We start from the raw sequence: 6154 nt of genomic DNA on the forward strand, positions 1-6154 counted from the left end.
TCAGTACCTGAAATTGGAAGGAATTTCATAGGATGGAATGGGAAAGATACTGTATTCTGCTGCTGATTTGGGAGATTCAGGAACCTGGCACAATTCTCCTGGCCTCTTGCCCTGCTTTCCTGGATCTAGTCCTTTCCCATTGCAGTAGCTTCCTTCTCCAAGCAGAAATCACTGGGCAGCCTCTTCACTCCCTTTTCCTGCGCTGCCCTTTTAGCACAGCTGCTTCCTGTTCTGTACTTAAAGTACTTAAGGCTTTCCCAGAAAGACACAAATGAAAGTAAAAAGTTCAATGGTACTTCTAGGCTTTGCAGGGCGTATGTGAGAGAAGTCTCCTTTTATTATTTGAATATTTTTTATAACATCAAGGCAATCCATGTAGTTCAAAGGAAACTGAAATCAGGATCAAGGGACAGGGTGGGCTGATAAAACTTACAGGAACAGAGCCCCTGGATGGACAAGTGTGACAGTCAGAGACCACCTGTGTGGAGGGTAAGCACCTGATCTGTGCAGATGCGCTGCTCTCTGGGAATTTGCCTCTAGCGTTGAAGAGACTCCTTCACAGCAGGAATTGACAGTAATGTTGAAATAAGCCTCTTCTCACAGTCTTTGTAATAAAGTCTTTAGCATCAGAGAGGGCAAGGCCCCTCTGGACCATGGGCAGCTGTGGAGAGGAAAGGGACAAAGATGAAGGCGTTGTGGCTTGGAGGGTAAAGTTGCCACCAGCAATGCTGGCATCCCATATGGATGCCCTTTTGAGACCTGATTGCTCCACTTCTGATCCAGCTCTCTGCCAATGTGCCTAAGAAAGGAGTGGAAGATGGCCCAAGTGCTTGGGCCCCTGCACCCATGTGGGAGATCCAGAAGAAGTTCCTGACTCTTGGCTTCAGCCCTGTCCAACCCTGGTTGTTCTGGCCATTAGGGGAGTGAACCAGCAAATGGAAAATCAATCTCTCTCTCTCTCTCTCTCTCTCTCTCTCTCTTTCTCTTTCTCTTTCTCTCTCTCTTTCTCCTGTGTGTGTGTGTGTGTGTGTTCCTTGCTCTGTGTAACTCTTTCAAATAAATAAAGATTATTTTTAGAAAAGGGCCAGAACGTGTTCCCTTCCTCTAGTTTCCTGTGCAGACCAAAAGATCCTGATGAATGACCCCCTTGACATCCTGTCTAATACTAAGAATGGGTAGAACCTGAAAGTCTGAAGGCAAAACTGCAAAGGTCCATATTTTGAGTGCAATCTTATGAGCTGGTGCATTACATGTTTCTGTGAATAGTAAATTCCCAGTTTCACAAATTCATTTTTTATAACAGGCCTCTTGACTTCATGATTAAGAAAAGTATTAATTGTAACTTTGCATAAGGATTGGAACATCCCTTTCGCTCTTGACACAGTAGTAAAAGAGAACAGCCTGTTCCACATCTGCTGAAAATTCTTCGTTACTGTTTGAGAAAAGCACAACTAGTTATTGCTTTTTCACTGAACCTTATTCCTTGGCCAGGTGGTTAACTCACAATGCTAAATTCCTAGAGGCTACTTCACAGTTGATTTAAAGCTATTTTTAAAGTGATTAGTCTAGATTAGAATTAGTGATGTGTTCCTGTTCTGCCTTTTTCCTTTAAGAGTCCCTTGGACGAGAAGTCTTCACTTGATTCATCTCAGAATATATATCAAAGAATGGTTTTGGACAGTTCTGACTTGAGGATTACCATGATAGCATCTAATTAAAACACACCAGAAGAGGCTCCCGGGGGCCGGGGCGCGGCTGCTGCGGCTCTGGCCCGAGCTGAGTTGGGCCCCGCCCAGCGGAACGCCCGCCGCCCGCCCCGCCGCCCTACTGCGTGCGCTCCGCGCCTCCGCGCCGAGGCCGGCCTCATCTTGCTGGAGGCGGTGAAATGCAAGATCCAGGCCCCGCAGCAGCAGGTGGACTAGGCGGAGGACCGCGCACCCGGCCTGCAGCGGGAGCTGGCTGGCGAGCGTGAGCGGCGCGAGAAAGCCGAGGGCGCTGTGGCAGCTGTAAATCGGCGCATCCAGCTTGTGGAGGAGCTGGACAGAGCTCGGGAGCGACGGGCCACAGCCGGGCAGAAGCTGGAAGAGGCCGAGAATGCTGCGGATGAGAGCGAGAGAGGAATGAAGGCCCCATGATCGAACACCGGACCATGAAAGAGGAGGAGAAGGTGCAAGTCCGAGAGGTGCAGCTCAAAGGAGCCAAGCACATCGCCGAGGAGGCGGACCGCGAGCTCCAGGAGGTGGTGGGGAACTTGGTCATTCTGGACGGCAAGCTGGAAAGGGCGGAAGACGTGACGAGGTGTCTGGGCTAAAATGTGGTGACCTGGAAGAAGAGCTCAAGAATGTCACTAATAATCTGAAGTCGCTTGAGGCCACCTCTGAGAAGTATTCTGAAAGGAAGATAAATATTAAACTTCTGTCCGACAAGCTGAAAGAGGCCGAGACACCTGCCGGATTTGCAGAGAGAATGGCAGCCAAACTGGAAAAGACCATTGATGACCTGGAAGAAAAACTCGCCCTGGCGACAGAAGAGAACATGGGTTTTCATCAGATACTGGATCAGACGCTAAACAACTTAACTGTATATAACCCAAACCGAAGAGCCTCGTGCCAGCAGAAACTGCAGTGTTCCACGCGTTTGTCTTCTCTTGTAAGACGTTCCTACTGTTACCGTATCTTTGCTTTGCTGGAAATGTCAAGCCAATTAGGAATACATGACCAAATATTTTGTATATCAGAGAAGCTTTGAGCACCAGTTCAATGTAATTCCTTCCTTTTTTTTCCCAAATGGCACCAGCTTTTTCATCTCTATTTTTAGCCTGAAGTTGCATGTTTTCCTAACAGGATCTTTCCTACTGAGCATCTTCTCTTGAGACTGAGAGCATTTGATTCATGGGTGAATAGACAACCCCCCAGTTTTTTGAGAACACAGACTCCTCATAACCTGTCTAGTCTTGGATTAATATAAAATGCTGGTGAATATAACCTCTGGGCCCCTGTTGTGGAGACCACAGGAAACTGGTTTCTATGACATTAAAATGGGTGGGGATTTTCCATCCAGAGCAGGAAAAGAAACGGGGGGACAAGCTATTGTGAGAAGTCGTAAACCATATATCAACCTAATCACTCTGGCCCTTTTCCACACGCCACTGTGTAGAACAAGCATTCTCTGAGCCGCCAGCATGACAATGCTTGGGAGCGGTCACCATCATTTCCCAAGGATTTTCTGGATAGTCCCTTGAGGTTATGCTTTTCTCTGGGTTTCCTTCATTCCCGAGTTGTTCTCTGAGGAGCAGGTGCCTTGTGCCAACAATGACCCATGCTTGTCTGCCATGCATATGAAGTTCAGACCTGATCAGGTCAGCCATATCAGAAGGCTGCTTGTCACCAATAAACTGAGTGAGCTTTTTCCCTTTTTTATTAACACATATTGGGCAGAAGAGGCCTGTCTGGGAGCCAGGACATTACTGGCTTCATGTCATCTCCATACTTGGGGGAATTGCAAAGGGAGGATTTCTGTATCTAGGACTTTGGAATTCCGTCATCAGGACCAAGTTAATAAAAAGACCAAGAAACTCCTGATGAAACTGGATATGGAGTATTTGGTAGATAGCAGCTGCACATTTTCATTTTCTTACATTTCTGCTTTCTCAGTTAACATCCCAGACCTGAAACATTCCATACTCTCCGACAGTGTAGGGGCCAATTCAAGTTTACAATTCTGACTAAAAAGCGGCCTGTTTCTAGCTTATCTGAATCCCCTGCTCCTCACTCCTCTGTATTAAGCATCACACTACCCAGGAAATACACTAGCCAATTGTGCAAAAGAATAAAACCCACACTTTTCTTTAGATTCTTGCAACTGTATCATATGTAGTAGTATCACTTTTTCTACATTTTGATCAAATAAATTTTTACAGTAACTAAAAATAAATAAATAAATAAAATACACCAGAGACACTCTAGTCATCCTACAGCAAACCTGTCTTTTGGCAGAGTTCCCGAAACAAAGAAAAGAAAATATTACTATGGACAAGTGAATTACTGTGAGTACAGCACAAATCCTTGTGAACAGGAGGTAAACATCTGTAACATGTATTTTGTTGGCTCAACAGTATACGGAGGGGTGCACATTGTGACAGCAGGTTGTCACCTGTTGGAATGCCTACATCCCTTATCAGAGTGCCTGAGACCAAGTCCCACCTCTTTTTTCTGATTTAGCTCCTGTTAAGAGTCTCTTGAAGGAGAGATCATCACCTGTTTAAGCTCAGAATATATTTCTTTGATGTATATATTATTTTAGATATATATTCTTTGATATATTTATCAAAAAGTGGTTTGTGACAGCTTTTACTTGGTGTTTACCATGATAGCTTCTAATTAAAACACACCAGAGACCCCCTGGCCATCCTTACATCAAACCTGTCTCTTGGTAGAGCTTCCAAATAAAAGAAAATACTACTAGGGGAGATTGAAAGACAGCGGATTTTGGATCAGGTACCTGTGTTGCTGCCACCCACATGGGAGACTGGATGGGGTTCCTGGTTCCTTGCTTAGGCCCAGTCAAAGCTGTTGTGGGTATTTGCAGAATGAACCCGTGGATATAAGAAATCTCTCTCTCACTCTCTCTCTCTCTCCCTCTCCCTCCCTCCCTTTCTCCCTCTCTCTCTGCCTTCCAATACATTTTTAAAATTAATAAATACACATTTAAAAGCAGATAAACCGAGACCCACAAGATTTAAGGAATGAGTTTCAAATCTCACTGCCTATAGTCAGTCAAATGGATTGTCTTTGTCAACATGTATAGATAGTATCTGAACGTTTTTCAGAGGGAGTGTGAGTGATAAGTCTGAAAGTTAATTTATTACACTCTTCTTACATCAGAGATTCTAGTTCAACAGAATTACAGGAACTAAGGTGAGGCCAGACAAGGATGGCCATATCCATACAGGACTATGTGGCACCCTGACCACACAGGGACCCTCCTCTGGAGGACTCCATGCAGAGAATGTTAGAAAACCACTTGGAGAGTTTCTTGGCTCACTGGTTTCTCATTCTCTGATACCTCATCACAAAACCTACTCATACTTTGGTAGCATCTAAAAGTTCTCTCTCATCAGACAGGATGAGGTGAGTGATCCGTGAATCAGAATTGAGAATTGATGTCTCTAGGGGCACCCATCCAGTCAGTGATGAGAAGCAGAGAAAGAATTCACAGACATTTCTGTTTATATGTTCAGTGTGTTCAGTGTGCTTCTCTCCATGTTCAATTTAATCTAAATTCAGGTTTGGTTTTTTTGTTTTTGTTTTTGTTTTCGTTTTGCATGGTAAACTGATGAAAACACCCAATACTTCTTCCTAGCTTTCTTCATGAAATTCGAGGGCCCCAGAGCATCATGGAGTTGAACTGAAAGAGAAAATCCAAAAGGAAATCACTGGAGTAATGAAGAAAGGAACATCTTGAAGTCAGAGCCAAGGATGAGTGTGACCCTTGAAGCTTGCCAGGCCTGTCTCTCACTGTTCTGCTTCTGAATGTACCTTGAACCTCCTGTCTTCTGAGAGACAGACACAAGTTCCCTTCCAGAGAAGTGAGAACAAGATGCAGACCCTGAGGGGAAAAATAAAGGAAACCACAGGAGCAGACGTTCTTCCAAATGGGGAAGCTGGGGAAGATTCTGCTCTTAGTCGCTTTTGAAACCTTTGAATCCACCAAATTGTTATTCTGACCGCCTTATCTCTGACATCTACCTGCTCTTAGACCCTGCTACCTCCTCACTTCGAATTTTATCAATACTGCCAATGGATGCTTTTCTGACTCCCAATCTCTTTTACCACTGGACCTCATAATGTTGATGGATCATTTCATTCCACCATTTGCCTTTTACTTTCTACCCATAGCATGTAAAAATACTAGGATCCTATTCCCCACTTTGTCAACACGACTTCCTAACTTCACTCACATTTCCAAAGTCCATCTTTCCACCTCCAGTTATCCATGTTTCAAGGATGGATTCCATGGCCAAGTCACAAAGTTCTTTGGAGAAAATTCTCATGAAGTTCAGGGAGAGGAAGTGCCAGCATCCCATATAGGTGGCAGTTCAATCCTGGCTGCTCCACTTCCAATCCAGCTCTCTGCTATGGCCTGGGAAAGCAGT

General features: G+C 44.8%; 1 pseudogene; it reads left to right on the forward strand.

Moving 5' to 3' along the window:
- Positions 1-653: 653 nt before the first annotated feature.
- LOC133771002 (tropomyosin alpha-4 chain-like) lies at positions 654-2748 on the forward strand (annotated as a pseudogene).
- Positions 2749-6154: the final 3406 nt, after the last annotated feature.

Source organism: Lepus europaeus, chromosome 12, assembly GCF_033115175.1.
Source record: "Lepus europaeus isolate LE1 chromosome 12, mLepTim1.pri, whole genome shotgun sequence".
Lineage (NCBI taxonomy): Eukaryota > Metazoa > Chordata > Mammalia > Lagomorpha > Leporidae > Lepus > Lepus europaeus.